We start from the raw sequence: 17,685 nt of genomic DNA on the forward strand, positions 1-17,685 counted from the left end.
TTAAACACACAAACGCACAGTTTTCTACAGTGATAGAGGCTGTCAAGCCACCAGATAGTATTAGGACCCAGAGCCAAGGGTTACATCAGTTAATTATCATTTCTTGGCACTGATCAGAAATAGGGTTCCAAGTAAAACAGTAATCAACACTCTCTGGGTGAGTTACAGGCTAGAGAGTGGTCACACCAAGGAGTTATATTTGTATAACTGCTCATATTGAAATGTGACCAGTTTATGTTAGCATGTGGCCACAGCTTCAAGCTTATACTAACTTCCATAGAAGACACATGTCTTGTTTACCCACTCTACAGAAGCAGGAGTGGTAATGGCAGAATAAACCTAGCCATCAGGTCCCTAAATACCTGATGCTGAGTGCACTGAAGACAGTGGGAGTCTTTCCCTTGACTTCCGTGGGATGTAGATTAGGCCCTGAGGGTCAGTTTAAGTGGAACACTTCGCTCACACAAACTGGGCATTGGTAGACTAGAGTTTTCTGGAAGAAAATGTTTTTGTTGAGAGCCACGATGTTAAGGTCCCTTGGAACGGGTTTACATTGGGCTAGTTAGCACTGCTCCCAGCAAGTCGTTCAGCTGGCTCCAGAATGATTTGGAAACTTCGTACACCGAGGGGTGGAGTGGGAAGATACTAGTAATCTGCAAAATGGTACAGAAGTTACTTATCTCCTCGATGCTCTTCTGACTCTGTTTGTGACTCTCTTTGTGGCTGCAGGATTGGATGTTCGTTCTCAGGCTATTTATACACTTAAAAAGCTAGAGCGGCATAGCTATACCGCTGTAGCGCTTCAATGTAGACGCTCGCTGTAGCGATGGGAAGGGTTCTCCCATCCCTGTACTTAATCCCCTCCCCCAAAGGCACAGGCTGTCTACCTTGGGGGGTTAGGTTGGCTTAACTATATCACTCGTGTTTTTTTTTTTTTTTTTGCACCCCTGAGCGACATAGCTGGGTTGATCTAACTTTTCAGTGTAGAGAAGTCCTTAGTGTGTATTAATGAAATAACATCCATAGTGGAACTATGCCATATTTTCAGAGCACGACTCCCCCCACCGGTCTCTGAGACAGAGTGGTCTAAATACACAGGTAGACTTCTTGGACTTGTATAGGCCAGATAAAAATGCTAACAATACTGGAGCATAGGAGTCCCTTTGATTGACTGTCCCAGTTAGCAATCTTTGGTCCAGGTAGGGGGCGTCACCTGTTGCCCGGCAGGGGGAAGAGTCCGCAGGGCTTCAGAATATCTCCAAAGGTGAAAGACAAAAGCAGTCATGCAACAGTCTGCTGCCACAGGAGGTAGGGATGGGGAGGATGGATGCCAACTGTAGAGCTACTAAAAAGCTTCAGGTGAAGCAGGGTATGCATTGCCCAGCTGTATGGGGAAAGGGAGGGAGATATCTTAGTTTTAAATTGATTATTGGGTTTAGTTAAGGAATCTTATTAGTCCATGACCAGTTGTGAGCATGGTACTGTTGATCATCATAAATTACCTTTGTGTTTGATCAGGAAAGATCGTGGTTTGAAAGCACTCTAATAGGTAAAAACAGCATGCTGTGATGATTTTCTTTTTCTAGTCCTTATTTTGTTTATCCTTTAGGAGGCACATTCAATCCTTCTATCATGGTCGAATTACCTTGTGTCGGTAGTATTACAGCTGGCACTGAAACAAGCTGATTTGTGTGATTTGAATAAGGGTAATTCAAGGAAGGGGATTAAAGGAGCCTGGCTTGGTATCAGATAGTTTTGCTTGACAATGATGAGACTAGGCCTGAATTACAATAGGAAGAACCTTGATCCCATTGAAATCAATGGGAGTTCTGCCATTGACTTAATTGGGAAAGATGGGGTTGGCCTACTCTGTTGATTGGTCCATACATTATTTCTCCTACATGTAGCACACCTAGTCAAGTTATTTATGGCTTCCTCTTCAGGTAGGCATAGTGATTTGTGTGGGTGCTGCCTATTGGTTAGCTATTTCCAAAAGTACAAAAATAGAGATTGCACATACACCATAGATTTGTGCACAGTATTGAAGCACTGTAGCAATTATAATTTGCTCACTGCAGCATTATTAAGTGAAACTGAGATTTTGTTTTTACAGAGATCCATTGAAATGTGTTTTGGCTCCACTTTGCTCATCTTGGCAGTGATCAGCTGTGGAACCTTGATACTCTCTATTAAATTTCTGATTAAAGGAAGCTTGTTTATGACTTAGGGCCATATTTTAAAGGGTATTTAGGCACCTGGTGGGATTTCAAAAGCCTGTAAGTACCTAAAACCCATTTAAATTAATGGCTGTTGGGCACCTAGATGCTTTTGAAAATCCCACTAAGCACCTAAATACCTTCTAAAAATCTGGCCTTTATAACATGTCCACTATACTACTGAAAATTAGTTTTGGCCCAGGAGAAGAATGATGCCTTCCTTCTTCAATGCGTACAGCATTGCTAATAAATGTACAGGGGAAAATCACTACTGAGCCTATCTTCTAGATCTGCTAGCTTCCTAGGTCTGTTCTCAGTGAGTTCAGCTCAAGTAACAGCTCTACAAGGTGGGCTTCAGTATTTTTACCTGTAGATTCAGATAGCAATGTGGTCTCTCCCGCATTGAGAAGCTTTAAATCTGTGGAGCCCTATGGAATGGATTCTCCCTATTTCTCTGCAAGTGGAATCATAGAATATCAGGGTTGGATGGGACCTCAGGAGGTCATCTAGTCCAACCCTCTGCTCAAAGCAGGACCAATCCCCAGACAGATTTTTACCCGAGTTCCCTAAATGGCCTCCTCACAACCCTGGGTTTAGCGGGCCAATGCTCAAACCACTGAACTGTCCCAAGGAATGTTATCCCTATAGTGCCATGTAGAGAACTAGTGTGCCCTATTTGTTACATCTCCTCTCCTAAATAATCCTTGACAAATCAGCACACCTTGTGAATATATTTTGAAAAGTCCAATAGGAAAAGAGGACCCCTCCTTGTGTTCATTTTTTTCCTAGAAATTTCCAGTCCTTCAGGTTATCTGAAGTTCATCACTGTACCAGGAACTTTGCCATCCTTATTTTGACCATTTGTTTTACCCAGAATCTCTCTTTGTTGGTCTCTCTCTCTTTCATTAAAGCAGTTTGTTCATCTTGAGACCATAGCAGATCTCCTGAAAATAGTTTTTTCCACCTTGGATAGGGGAATCCACTTACGAGTTATTATGCGAGTCTGTTCTGCTTTGGATAGTACCTCTGGAGGGTCAGTCTCTTATTAAATATCCATTCTTCTCTGGGATTGGGGCTTAGGGATTTGTTTTGTAACAGAAGGGTTCACTTCCTCAACTAGCAAGTATTTTTCAACTTGCTGCAGTTTGAGTGGCTGAAAAATTTTCTGTACTGACAATATATCAGTCTGATACGCAAGACATTAAATAAGAGAGATTACCTGTTTCAACATTTTAAAACATTTCATATGCTCTCTGATGCCCTAGTAAAGGAGGGCTATGTCGATGGGGTGGAGGGATAGCTCAGTGGTTTGAACAATTAGCCTGCTAAAACCAGGGTTGTGAGCTCAATCCTTGACGGGGCCATTTAGGGATCTGAGGCAAAAATCTGTCTGGGGATTGGGTCCCGCTTTGAGCAGGGGGTTGGACTAGATGACCTCCTGAGGTCCCTTCCAACCCTGATATTCTATGATTCTATGATATGGATTTTTATATTTTCTGTATGGGGATTCTTTTTGGACCATACCTCCTTTATTATTCGTGTCTTTGAGGCTTTTTGTTCTTGCAGCTAGACCCAAAGACTGATGCTTCAGAGAAAGAAATGCTGCTTATGTTGATCTGGGTAAAGAAATCCGTTGCTGTTCCTGGGATTTTACAGCTCAGGTGAGACAGTTAGCAAGTATAGTGCTTCTAATACGCTTCATTTGGATTGTAAGCTCTTTGAGGCAGGGACTTTCTTTTTGTTCTGTACTTGTACAATGGGGTCCAGAGTACAAGCACTACTGTAATGCAAATAATAAATAACAATTGTATAGTGGGCAGGATGGATGTTGTAGCACAAATAGAAGTTATGGGTTTGGTGCAAGAATTTCAGGGAGTTCTTTGTTCATGCAGGAGATGATCACAATGTCCCTACTGACCTTAAAATATAGGGATCTATGGAGCCAAAACGCACTCACTCTCTCTCCAAGATGATCTCTTTCCTGACTACTTTTTTTAGTCTGTAGTCGGGGCAGCAGAAATGAAATTCCTGCGGAGAGATGCTTAGCATAAAAACCATGAGACTGATCACACTGGCACATGGTACTGAAGTATGAGCTGAATCTAGAACTGCTTCATAGTTTCCATTGCAGGGCACTTGGACGTGCGGGCCACATTTTTTATGGAAGATTCTTGAGTTCAGATTTTCAAGGGCACAATGTCCTGTGCTGACTTTTTTTAGCCATGTTTGCAAGATCAAAGATCAGTTGTCTGTGTGAAGAGCATAGCAGAATCCAATGGGGGAGGTGTAGAAATTTTGCTTACTGGTAGCAGGCACTGATCTTGCTGGAGTCATGCTGCCCTTTGGCAGTATTGTCTAGTGAGCACAGGTTTGAGATCTAGGAACCCTGTGAAGTTCTAATCCTGGCACTGTCTCTGATGCTTCATAAGTAGGGCCCTACCAAATTCATGGCCGTGAAAAATGTGTCACGGACTGTGAAATCTGGACTCCCCCCTGAAATTGGGCTATTGTAGGGCAGGCTGCGCTATTGCCAACCTTACTTCTGCGCTGCCTTCAGAGCTGGGCAACTGGAAACCGGCTGCACCACTGCCAGCAGCAGCAGCACAGAAGTAAGGGTGGCAATACCGTGACCCACCCTACAATTCCCTTGCAACGCACCCCCTCCCCTGCCCCCACCACCTCCTTTTAGGTCGGGACCCCCATGGTTACAATACTGTGAAATTTCAGATTTTTAAAATCCTATGACCATGAAATTTACCAAAATGAACCATGAATTTGGTGGGTCCCTAGGTCCCTTATGGCCTGATAATATGCCAGTTGAAGCAAAGCTCCCACTGATTTCAGTGGTGCTGCGGGATCAACCTTTTAGACTCCCTTTAGGCTCCCCTAGCTGTGGAACTGGGATAATGAAACACCTCTGCTTTGCAGAAGAGTTGTGAGGCTTGATTAGTTAATGTTTGTGAAGCGGTGAGTATTCATTTCTGTATTACTATTAAAACAACAAGGCGTGCGGTGGCTCCTTAAAGACTAACAGATTTATTTGGGCATAAGCTTTCGTGGGTAAAAAGCTTCACTTCTTCAGATGCAACTAACACTGCTACCCCCTGATACTTGTATTACTGTTATTTCTTGGGGACTGGCATCAGTAAAGGGGAGTGATTGATTGCAGTCATCAGTTGGGTCCTTGGAACAGGGGATTGTTGGCTCATCTCATCAGAATACAATTTAACTTGATTATAGAGGATAATGCTGGAAATGCCTCTGCTCTGGGATGACCACATGTCCAGATGGTGAGGTCAGCATTGCACGGACCCCACTCAATTACTTTGTATGCTGGGATAAACGCTGCTATTTAACTTTTATTTTTTTTCCTGTTGGCTCAGTGATCACTGCATCCCATGGTTGTCTGTAAATATAGGGAATGGGGAAAAAAATAATAGGCTGCACTACATTTCTATTTTAATTGGAAGTAATTGGTTAATTTCCCACCCTTTCTGTAAACACAGACGTAAGTTGAGTGGGAACAACAATCTTGTGGTATTTCTTCGAGTGTTGTCCCTGTGGGTGCTCCACATTAGGTGTTCGTGTGCCCTTGTGCTCGTAATCGGAGATTTGTGATATCAGTGCCCGGTTGGGTCGCACATGCACGGTCCCCGTCTCATGCCTCTTTAGGCGGTGAACTGGCGCTGTGTCACCAACCTCCCCTCAGTTCCTTCTCTACCGCCTTTGGCTTCGAGTCGGAGCACTTAGCAGCGCCTTGCTATTTAGTTAATTTTGGCCTATTTACTATCGTTATTTAGTTAGAATAGTTGATTAGTTTTTTCTTTGTCCTCATAACCTCATTAAACATTTTTTTTAATTATTAATCTCCTTGTTAGAAATTAGGTTTCTGTTGGCCCTTTAGAATAGTCAGCCTCTCTGGGGGCAAAAGCATTTCCTGACGGGAATACCTGGTTCTCGTGTTTTAAACGTTGCCTGACCTGTGGGCTCTCCATACCGGTTTCAGATGGACATGCTCAGTCTGTTCGCTGCCTAGGCAAAACACATCTAACACAGAAGCGTCCTCATTGCCACAAATTAACTGCTCCAACAAGAAATGCTAGAGACTTACAACTAAAACTCCTTCTCATGGAGAAGTCTCTCAGACCGGCATCTGAGCCTGAAGCCAGACCCCACCTGGACAAGCCTTGCCAACCATGGCTTCTGACAAGGGTCCCTCCTCCAGCACCCCGGCTTCTGGTCAGCCCGCGAAAAAAGTGCCCAAAAAGCAGGTAACCATGTCTACAACGTAGGAATCGGCCAAGCAATGCCGTTCCACGAACGGGCACACAGCCTGGGCACCGACCGCACCAGCTGTTCTAGACGCCGAGACAGTGGGACCATCTGGCACCGCTAGTACCATGAGAGCTAATGACTTTAAAGGAGCCAGCTCAGACACAGACACTAAGGGGAAATGAAAACCCCATACCTCGGCACCAACTCGAGCAAAGCCACGATCAACACACAGCGGCACGGCACCGGTCCAGACTATGGCTTGCTCTTGGACCTCCACTGAATTTTCTGCCTCATAAAATAATATTGTTACTTTCTCAAGTCTGTCATAAGCCAGTAGAGCAGAATTAACAAGATTTGATAAAGCGCAGAAAATAACTATACAATTAGCATCATCTTATCCTGCCCTTTGCTAACTGTTGATTTAAAAGTGAGATTTTACTCCTGTTTGGTGCAGGAGAGAGTTGAATTCTATTCAGGCTCAGGCATCATCTACAGAATCGTTAACTAAATTCCTTTTGCAGAATCTTCGTTATTACTGGTGATGCACAAACCAGCCAGAACCTAGCATGACTCAGTATGTCTGCACTGCAATCAGAGGTGTGACTGCAATACCTGTCGACATGTAGCTTTGATCTCACTAGGTCAGGTAACAATAGCAGTGAAGCTACAGCAGCCCAGGCAGCAATATGAGCTAGTTTCTCAAGTGCATACCCAGGATACTGGGGAGGCTTATACAGCCTGTGGTACTGTAGCTTCATTGCTGTTGTTGTGCAAACTGGCTAGATCAAAGATAGCTCAGATATGTCTATACCTGCAGCAGTCACCTCGGATTGTCGTCTAGGCATACCCTTAGCCAGTCCAAGTTGAGCTTTCAGTACCGGCAGTTAAAGGAAATACCCATTTTATGTTTATAAACTTAGCAAATGTATTATGAAAATTGTGTGAAGGTGACCTAATAGGAGCCCCACGTGTCACTTGCTTAAAGAAACGCTGGTCACAATGCCGCTGTACAGCCTCTGGAAGAGCCACAATCGAGACACTTTTGTTCTCTGTGCAGTTGTCACAGTGGCAGAGAGTGATAGCCTTAACCCACGGGTTATGTTTCAGATAGATGATCACTGTGTGTAAGGCAGGAGGCACAAGGGCATAGACAGCTGCCTCCCCTCTGCCTGACATACCCCCAATCCCGGACACTCCCACCCTGAGAAAATGTTGCACTGTCCTCTGCAGCAGTCTGAGGGTATGATGGCTCAAAGGGCACTGGCAGCCTCGCTGTCCGAATCTTGGAAGTAAGTTTGCTTTGTTGCGAGCTGGATGATATACAGTGAAATACACTTACAGATCAATTCGTCTTTCGCCGTTGGGCAATTTCTTGTTTTATTGGGGCAGGGGGGAAGAGAGGGGTTAAACATGACGTTATGGGTAGGGGATATTGCCACACTGGTAATTCCCAGGCGCTGTAGCATGGTGTTCTTGTCCTCACAAAGTTCTGGAACTGTAGGAGCATCTTCTTTCCCTTGTGAGCCCTAAAGGAACCCCACTTGATGTGCTAGGATTGGCGTTCTGGCTTTGATAAGGTGACTATTAACCTAGTTTTATATAATGTAAAAAGTCCCCTAATGTTGTTGTTTAATATTTTAGTGCACATCCTCAATTTTTCTATCCCTGTGGCCCAGGAATAGCCTACTTATTGGCCATTCTCCAAGTACCATATTGTTCTCTTCCTCCCATACAGCTAGGCATGGAAGGATTAGATTTTTATTGGTAAATGTTGGTCTCAGCCTACATACACAAACCGACTAAAAGATATTTCCATTGATGACTGAAAAACACTGAATCAATTTGTTTCAATAATGTTGAAACAATACAGTATAATTAAAATGTGTTAAATATAATATACACCATATGAAATATGTCAGAATGAAATGAAATAAGTCAAAATGCAGCATTTTTATCTTATCAAAAGAAAATGTTTCACCCTATTGAAATCAGAAGTCAAAGTGATTCGTTTAGGCACTTTTCCTTTAGAAATGTCACTGAAATTGTTGTGTTCCCATTAAATGTTTAGTTTTCAACAAAACTGCCTTTTCTGACAGAAAACCATTCTTTTAAACAAATTTTCAACCAGCCCCACAAAACAGTGAATGACAGATGAGATTGTTGGCGTTTTCACGTAGTTAAAAGGTTTTTGACAATGAAGATGAAAGGCAGGAACAATCTCTTTGTTCTGAGTTTATACAGTGCCTAGCACAATGGGGTTCTGGTCCATGACTGGGTCTCTTACATGCTACAGTGATACCAAATACCAATAATAAGCAAAGATTATCTCAGCAGTGTCCCTTTAATATCTTGATTTATGGAATGGGTACAGATCTGGTCCAGGGTGGTTGAGCACTTTATGAGCGCATACAAGGCTTCTTGTTTGACTCATCTCGCTGACGATCTTTAATTAACGCTCTCGACTCCAGGAGCTGTTTTTGAAGACTAAGGCCATCCCCAGATTCCCAGGAAGGGGTTAGTTCAGCTGAAACTGGTTGTGTTTAACAAGTGGTGGTGACCTCACAGGTGATTCTGTAGAGTGTAAATTGTCGGTTGTGTTCGAGACAGCATTTTACAGCAGGACTGCGTGTAGGGAGCTGGATGGAAAACTTTGTTGTGGTTTAATGTTTAACCATCTTTTGCCTTCGGGTGAGCTTGCAGGTTACAATAGCTGGTTTGTTCTTCTAGGCAGAACAGGGCTGGGATTAGCAGGAAAAAAACCAGCATGATACAATATGGACATGTATGAATGGTGGTTGCTCAAGCAGACAGAGATTTGCTAGGCCATAGGAAAAGAATATGATGCCATGTTCTTGTACTGCAGGAAGTGTCATTGATACATGGAAGGATCCTACGGTTGTTTTTTTCTTCTTTTCTTATTGTAGTGCAACATGAATATAAAGAGTCCTTAGAGGGCTGAGGGCAGCCTGTAGTACCCTGGCTTTTGTTCTTCGCATCCCAGTTCAGCCTGGGGCTCAAAGGAGTGTTGCTGAAAGGGGACCTCTCATTGGCAAGTGCTTTATTTTAGAAACAGCATCCCCACAGGCTCTGAATAGTAGTAGTTAATATATTCATCTTGGGACACCAAGATACTTTACAAATGTTGGTTAAGCCTCAGAACACCTGTTTGAAGTAGGTGAGGTAGGGTTGCCAATTTTGGTTGGACTTATTCCTGCAGGTTTTGTCACAGGACATAATCTTTAATTAAAGATTAATCTTTAATTCCTGGAGACTCCAGGACAATCCTGGAGGGTTGGCAACCCTAAGCAGAGGGCATACTGTTTTCAGGGTTGCCAATCCTAAGCGTTCAAAAATGATGAGTCAGGCCTTGAAAAATCATCAGGTTATTTTAAAAAATCGTAAATTGGGGGTTCTTTTTGTTTGAGTTTTCAAGGGGGCTTTCGGTTCACAATTTCAGGCTTGTCTCTGCAACCATGAGGGCTAGTGACTTAATATAAAAGAAAATTCAGATTTCTACATAATCACCTGACTCCAGGAGCAGAAGCTTTTAGGAAGGTCACCAAATATCACACTAGAATTGCTAGAGTTGGCAACACTGCATTTTGCGGCTGGCAAAACGAGAGGGGGTGACCTGTTCAGGGTCACAGATGGAGTCAGTGAAAGAGCCATTAATAATATTGTCATTATTAGTATTATTATTATTTGTATTATCGTAGTACCTAGAAGCCCCAGCCATGGACCAGAATATTCTTATCCTGGAGGCACTGTACAAACACCGGTCCAACCACAAGGCGTGCTGGGTCAAATCCATCCCTGGTGTAACTTCCATTGAGATCATTAATCTAAACTTGGCCCACTGCTTTCACAGAAGTGTGTTCCATCCAGTCGTTGGCAATGGGCACTGGAGGCCATGGTGTGGGTACCATGTGCTAATATGGTTTAGGGGAAATTGAGTGGGAAGCCCAAGGATCCCATAGGAAAAGGGGCAGGTGAAATGACTCTGAAACCAGAAATGATTATCGTCATGGTCTGTGAATAATGGAGAATGAAGGTTGATGCACATAGCTGAGGGGGTAACCATGTTCAGGATGCTTTATGTGCTGTCTGAACACAAAGGACTTATGTTTCATATCTCAGACTCTATATGAGCAAGGTTGGGACGCTTTCTTTATTTGGGTTTGGAAGGATTAGATTTTTGTTGGTAAATGTCAATTTCACGCATGCAAACCAACTAAAGAAATATTTCCATCAATGATGATCTAAACTGACAGATGGGCAAAGTTGGGAGAATGCTGCTTGAGAACTTATTCAGAGTTTGATTTAAGGCTGTTTACTTGGTGTAGGCTGACACATGATATTGACAGTTTGTGTTTTAATGGTTGTAAAGCTTTAACTTTTTGAATCCCAGTGTCTGCTGTCATAAATAATTACTGTCTGATCCCCTCCCCCCCATAATTTCCTGCAACTGTGAACATTTAAATCGAGTTAGAAATGCTTAAAAAACATAATTTTATGCAACTGTGACAAATTCAATAGATAAAAATAAAAAAACTTAAAATTAAACATCTCTATTATCCATTGAAATTATTAAAATAAATAATCTAATTCTACCAAGGCTACCTGCATTGAAAAATGAGGGAGTGTGGCTTCTTAGATGCTTGATCATTATGTTAGGTAGTGAATGGATTGAGTTGATGGTGCAAACCTCTGTTTTAGTTCCTCCCAGAAGAGTTTCAAATTGTGTGTTAAAAAACAGGTTGATGAGGAAGAGAGAGGCTCCTCTGAGTCCTTCCCTATGCCCTTATTGCATATGAAATTGCTATCACCGTTAAGTTCAGATTCTTTAGCACTAAGAAATGTAATAACTATTTCTCCTGTGGTGGCTAGTGCTCGGATGGATAAATATGACTTCGCACCTTGGACCGTGGACGGTCAATACCACTGTCACTTTACTGTAGTAGCTTTTGGGAAATCCCTGTTTGTGAGAGTCCTCAAATTTGATAAATTTTCGGTGCAGTGGACAGGGCAATTCAGGGCTCAGATTCTGTAACTGCTGGTGCCGAACACATGACCGAGTCCTCCACCCTCGTGACTGCCATCAGGTTTTCAGTCAGCCTGCAGGGCATGTGCGTTACCTGCCATCCTGCCACTTACATTCCCTCCTTGGGCTCTCAGTTCCCCAGACTCTTAACAGGATCTGTGGGATCCTTGTGGGCTTCACACTTACTGATCCTTTGCACTTCAGCAAGCCCATAGAGCTCCCTGTGGGATTCTCTCTCTCCCCATTGCCTTGTTCTCTTCTCCCACTGTTGCTCTGCAGAACTCCTGCACCCTATAAGTGGGGCAAAACTTGTCCTACCCAAGCATCTGGAGGTAACTAGCAATGTACCTTCCATCTCTGATAGGGTGACCAGTTCCTCAACCTGGTCTCCTTGGAGACATCAGGCTGCTACACCTCTCTATTAAAATAGGGAATACAGAGCTTGTTTAAGCTCCAGCTATTGGCAGGAAAAATAATGTGTGGGGTTGGGTGTGAGGATAAGGGAGTCCAGCTGCAGAAGTCAGAATACTTTTGTTCAATAATTGGGATTGGCTGGTACTGAGTATGATGGGTTCTCCCCGGGGTGCCCCCTGGAACTGGGGTACCACCAGCCTGGGCTCCCTTTACACGGTACTGCTGTGACAAGCTGTCCAGCCCACATACAGGTAGGGACACACCCAGTTGCAGTTGCTGTGACCAGCCCTGTATGGGAAGGCTCCAGCGAGCAAACTTCCCAGCTACTCAGGCACACACCATCCTTTGGAGTGTAAACCCAAAATGTATACCGTCTTGTACTGCACAGGGAACTGTACTGCGTAAGCTCATGAAATTAGCCCCCTCCCTCAATGTGGAGAGGAATACACAACAGATTTCTGCCCCGAGTTATGACTCCCACACACTGGTTTTAAACAAAGCAAAACCAAGTTTATTAACTATGAAAGATAGATTTTAAGTGATTATAAGGGATAGCAAACCGATCAAAGTAGATTACCTAGCAAATAAACAAAAACGCAAACTAAGCTTAATATACTAATGAGATTGGATATGAATATCAGATCCTCACCCTAAGGGATGATAGAAGCAGGCTGCAGATTCTTAAGGGGGAAGCTGCACTTGCTTACAGCTTGGAATCCCCAGGTGTTCCATTCACAGGCTAAAAATCCCTGTAGCCTGGGTCCAGCACTTCCCCCAGTTCAGTCTTTGTTCCTCAGGTGTTTCCAGGAGTCATCTTGGGTGGGGAGTCAGTGAAGAACCCAGATGATGTCACTCCCCTGCCTTATATAGCTTTTGCATATGACGGAAACCCTTTGTTTCAAAACTTGGTTCCCACTCATTGGAAAAATACTGACATCCCAAGATGGAGTCCTGCACCAGGTGACCTGGTCACATGTCCCCATAGAAGGCGTTACTCCAGGGTTGTCTGCAGTATCCTCAGGAAGGCTCCCCAGGTGGGAAATAAGCTTTTTCTAAGGCCTATTGTTCTCCCTAATTGTTCATTAACTTGAATGTGCCCTTCCCAGCCAGCCATCTAGACTGAGAGCCTTTTGTCTAGTGGCCGTTCCCCATGTATAAGCACATTTTTTAATACAGATTCATAGTCAATATTCCTAACTTCAGATACAAAAATGATACATGTATAGAAATAGGATAATCTTATTCAGTAAATCATGTTTTCAATATCATCTCCATGACCTATCTTGCATAAAATACATCATAATTGCCATAATCCTACCATAATATCTCTATGTAGAATATGGGGTGCAGTGTCACACTGAAGTCAGTAAAATAAAAAGGCAATGAATAAAAATTAATACTTGGGGAAGGAGGGGCAATGTGATCTTGAGGCAGAGTTGTCTGGCACTAGTTCATTACAGTTCACGGGCCTCTGACTTTGCTGCCACAGTGGTGTTGGTGTAGACCCTCTGTGGCACATGAACGGCATGTTAATGTGACAATTACCAATGAAGCACTACACTCGGATGCAGCAGGCGCGGTGGTGGTGGTAGGTTATTTTATTTTGCAGTTGCTTTGCTTGTGCAGTCCATTATTTATTTTAAGATCTAACACGATCCCTTTGGCAACTTTCACAACACTTTTTTATGGGAACATGAACTTTTATGGGTGTTCACTGTAAGTGGGTGTGGACCAGAGCATTGGACCTTTTTGTTCCCCTCCGCTGCATGTGGGCGTTGTTTTGGCACCTGATCCAGCTGTGGATCAGAATTTCATGACTTGGGCACAGCACCAGCAAGTTTGCCTCTTACTCTTTTTGACAGGTGGTTGCAGGCGGAAGCAAGAAGGGAGGCTAATTGAAAATCTGAACATAATTTTGTGTTTAGCTCTTAAAGACCCTCTTCTTGTAGATTCATATTTCCTGTGGGATCTTCAATTTCTTCTGCAGAGTGCATTTGAATTTTTAAACACATTATGAGCATCAGTGCATATAATCAAGCCCCTCTCCCCACGTACTGTATGAACTTTCTATCAACTTGTTTGAGATAGTCTCCTTTTTAAAATTCTCACCTTTATAAATAGTATTTATTTATACTTTACACAGTTATGTTAAGGCATAGATCCCCACCCGAAAGATCTCACAGAGCAGTGAAACCTGTCTTAAAACTTCATTCTCGTGGCTGATAAAAATCTGTAACAGAAGAGATCTTCCGTTAGGTTGTACTTGGCACGTTTGCGGATTTTTGAAGGACGAGATGAATTTGGGGAAATAGTCTCTTAAAATAGTTTGAATTTTTACTTTTTGGTTAAATCATCAGGACACTTTGGAAGGGGAGGGAGGGCTGGAAGACCAGCACTTCTCTGTAACTTGATATGTGACTTAAGCTGAGGAATATGCAAAGCGATTTAAAGAGCATCCACACCACAATAATTCCCCAACCTCCCTGGTAAATCCAACCGTCTGTTCTGTAGATCTGGATGGAGTTGCTGATGTGTGAATAGTGATTTATGGCACACTTGCACTTTGATTGAAACATGCAGACTTAGTCCAGGTATCCGGCAATTAACTCTGCAAGTGCATGAGTTCACCCACATGCAACAAGTTGCAGGATCAGGGCCTTAATGCCCATTTGAAAAGTAGCCTCCATTCCTATGTGCTTCCAGAAAGTATGTGCCAGCTCCTCCGCTAGCACAAGAAATCTGCAGCTAGAACTGTAGGGAAACTGCCAATGGTAGTGAAGTACAGAGAGACTCCAGCACAGATCCTGGGAAACAAGCTTAAAAGGAAACAGTCACATTTGCTGAATAAGGCCTTCATCCTACTGCTGAATCTATAAAATGATTTCATGGGGATTCCAGACACCGTGGATGCCTATACCCATGAGGCAGCCTTTTGAAATCATTGCAGGTACAGATCAGATTGCAGGATCAGAGCCTAAGTGGTTACAGTGGAAGTTTGGGCAATGGGACTGTTCGGCCGTTTCCCACCTCTGCTACTAACTTGCTCTGTAACCTTGGACGTCTCCTGTAAATTCTCTGTGCCTCCATTTTTTGTCCCTTTGGGGGTAATTTCCCTACCTCCACAGTAGGGTTGTGAAGGTTCACTTAAATGTCTCTGAAGTAGAAGAATACCAGAGTTGGAAGGGACCTCAGGAGGTCATCTAGTCCAACCCCCTGCTCAAAGTAGGACCAATCCCCAGACAGATTTTTGCCCCAGATCCCTAAATGGCCCCCTCAAGGATTGAACTCACAACCCTGGGTTTAGCAGGCCAATGCTCAAACCGTTGAGCTATCCCTTCTCCTACTTTGTAGCTCCACCAGGGGAAGGTGCTATAAAGCCCCAGTATCCCAAACTGCTCATGTGGACAGACCCCTGCTCCAATGCAAAGCCCCATTGACTTGACTTGGACTCTACATCAGCCCAGCTGTCTGCCCACATGGGACACTTTGTGGAATCCAGGCCTAAGTGCTTCTTAAATAGCTGTAGAGATCAGTATTGTTAATGTGATTAGGTGAACGGAATAAAATTACATCCTGATAACATGAGTGCTGAGAAATAGAACATACGAGAGACAGCAGCTATTAATTTCTGTTCCTAAGGAATCCGACATAGCCACGGGAGGCTCCTTTCCATCTACCACTTCAGTGAAGTCCGGTCTGCCCTTTGCACAAGTAAATGAATACACATAGCAGTCACAGTACTGTCAGTAGTTGGCCTGGGCAGAAAGTATACCCATCTAAGATGGAGACAAAAAATGTTCATTCTGTTGAAAAGAATGTTTTAGGGTTGTTGGGGGGGGCGGAGGGGGGGCAGGTTGGACAAAATTAAGCAAAAAGCAGATTTGGTGGTTTCAGTTCTCTCCCCCCTCCTTTTTTATCCCCCACTTTTGAAACCAAAAAGTTTTGACCAAAATGAAAAATTTCCACAGACTATTTTGCCCCCCCCCCCCCCAAATTGTTCATGGGGGTAAATGTGGACTGCCACATTTCTAAGGTCTGGAATGTGCCATTTACGGTGTGCAGGCAGACTGCTGCCATTGCTTCACTGGGGCTGAGGGTAGTCTCAGCTGCATGTTTTAAATGGCACTATCAGGACCAAAGAATGGATCCATTCAGCGTTCAGAGACGAGGAGCCCTGTAAATACTTAACTGAATGAGTTGTAGAGCTGGTTGAAGACCAAGTGCGGGGGGAGGGGGGGAACCTGCAATTTCCCTCCCTTGCTTTTTCATCAAAATTTTGAGGACAAATTTCAGCAGATGTGAATTTCAAAATCATTTCTGCTACCTCTAGAAGCACGTTTTCATCATGGGGGTAATGCAAAAGCTTGTTAATACTTTAAAGGGCAAGTTGGATGATTTTTTTTTTTTTTTTTTTAAAGCCAAACAAAACCTTTTTGCCCTCTTAGTGTGCTTTGAGACATAGGCAGTGCTCCCATAGTCTTGAATAGATGCTCAGTCCTATTTTTCAATATTTAAACCAAAACAGTGGACTATTTTTCCTTCCATGTACATAGTAAAAATCCAGTGTCCTAATAAGTGAATTATTTTTATTTAAATCAAATATTTTTCAAATTCCTTTAATGTGTTTGTAATGTTTTTCTCAGCAAACATGTGCAACATCTTGGGGACACAGGGCTGAGTTCTGAGACAAGACAAAACTCCGAGATAAATGGAGACATACAGTTTAGCTTCATGTGCAAACTGGAAAGGAGGGATTCCGGGCAAAGTATATCTCGGGTGACTCAGCGCAAATTCCAGAATATATGTGTGTGTGTGTGTGTGTGTGTGTGTAATCCAGAGGGATTACAGCATGCACAGATTAAATGCCATGATACGGGGTTGTAAAATCGGAGCAGTTAGTCTGGGTAAATAACATGGGAAGCAAAGTACGTATTTAACCAAGTCTGTAACAAACTGTCGCTGCTCCCTAGTGCATACTTAACCTGTTCTTATAACTACATTTACACAAGCTTAAATACATATTTACCTGAGAAACCACACCATAAATAAAAAAACGATTCTGGTCTCTCTGGTAAAAACAAAATAACATTGCACAGATTGTTCCTTCCCTTTCTATTTAAAAGTGGGTTATTCAGGAATGAGCAAAGGGTCAAATCCACAGTGGAGCCACCTTATATTGGTTTAGGCTATATTCTGTTTGGTGTGATTGCAAAGTCTAGTATAGTGTGAGGGGTCCAACCCAAAGGTCTAGGTAGGGGTAGTTGAGTATGTCCTCATAAGGAGATCAGACAAAGAATTTGAGTTTGGCCAACTTATCGTTAGGCATTTATAAAAGGAGCACATGCGACCTCTGAATGGGAGTGGATAACCCTGTCCAGTAATGAGCCTTTCATTTAGCTCAGGAGTGATATCAACCGGTTCTAAAGGGATCCATGTCCACCAAGAAGTGGCGTTGACTTGATATGGAGGACAGGGTGAAATGTATCTGTGGAGGAGGCTGGCGGATCCCTAGAAAAGAGCAATGCTTGAAATGAAAAAATGTGCGACTAACTCAGAGCATGCAGGAAACCAAACTTCAATGCAGACACTCTTGATCCTTGCCTGTGCTATTACGTGTGCTCAGTCCCGGATGTGTGCTGGCCTTTGGCTTGCATTACAATTAACCTGATTTTGTATTTGATCCACATCACATCACATATAAAAAAACAAATGTTTTTTGAGGCCTTCCTCCTAAACTGT

At 43.2% G+C, this 17,685-nt stretch overlaps 1 protein-coding gene across 4 annotated transcripts in view; it reads left to right on the forward strand.

Annotated features, from left to right (window-relative positions):
* The window catches only part of CASTOR2 (cytosolic arginine sensor for mTORC1 subunit 2), a 200,685-nt gene that overhangs the window by 18,808 nt on the left and 164,192 nt on the right, over nucleotides 1-17,685 (forward strand). The gene's annotated exons all lie outside the window — the stretch shown is intronic.

This window comes from Malaclemys terrapin, chromosome 18 (genome assembly GCF_027887155.1).
Source record: "Malaclemys terrapin pileata isolate rMalTer1 chromosome 18, rMalTer1.hap1, whole genome shotgun sequence".
Taxonomy (NCBI): Eukaryota; Metazoa; Chordata; order Testudines; family Emydidae; genus Malaclemys; species Malaclemys terrapin.